The sequence below is a fragment of the Triticum dicoccoides genome, chromosome 6B (assembly GCF_002162155.2).
Source record: "Triticum dicoccoides isolate Atlit2015 ecotype Zavitan chromosome 6B, WEW_v2.0, whole genome shotgun sequence".
In the NCBI taxonomy this organism is placed as follows: domain Eukaryota; kingdom Viridiplantae; phylum Streptophyta; class Magnoliopsida; order Poales; family Poaceae; genus Triticum; species Triticum dicoccoides.
In genome coordinates, this window is record NC_041391.1 from 15452509 (window position 1) to 15453113 (window position 605).

Genomic DNA, 605 nt, shown 5'->3' on the forward strand with positions numbered 1-605 from the left:
CGTCGCCGTCCCCGCCGCCCGTCGTCGCTGTCCCCGTCGTCGCCGTCTCGCGTCGCCGCCCCGTACTACATCGCCGTCTCGATCGCCCCCGGCCCGTCGTCGCGCCGTCCCCGTCGCCGACCGTACGCCGTCGCCCATACGCCGCCGCATCCCGGCCCGCTCGTACCCACACACACACATACTACACATGTACACACATACACACACACACTACACACACATGTACACACACAGTACTACACACACATTTTTTTACTTATTTTTTTGTTTTCTATTGTTTAGATTAATGTTAGATGAATTTCGTAGATAAGAATGTTAGAATGTTAATGTTAGATGAATTAGAACTAGTTTTTTTTAGTAAGAAAATTTAGTTATATGAGATTATTTGAACTAGTTGAATTAATATAACAAGTTTATTTTTAGTAAATGCTTAGTTGAACTAGTTTATTTTTAGTAAGAAAATTTAGGTATATGAGATTATTTGAACTAGTTGAATTAATAGAACTAGTTTATTTTTAGTAAGAAATTTAGGTATATGAGATTATTTGAACTAGTTGAATTAATAGAACTAGTTTATTTTTAGTAAATGCTTATTTGAACTAGTT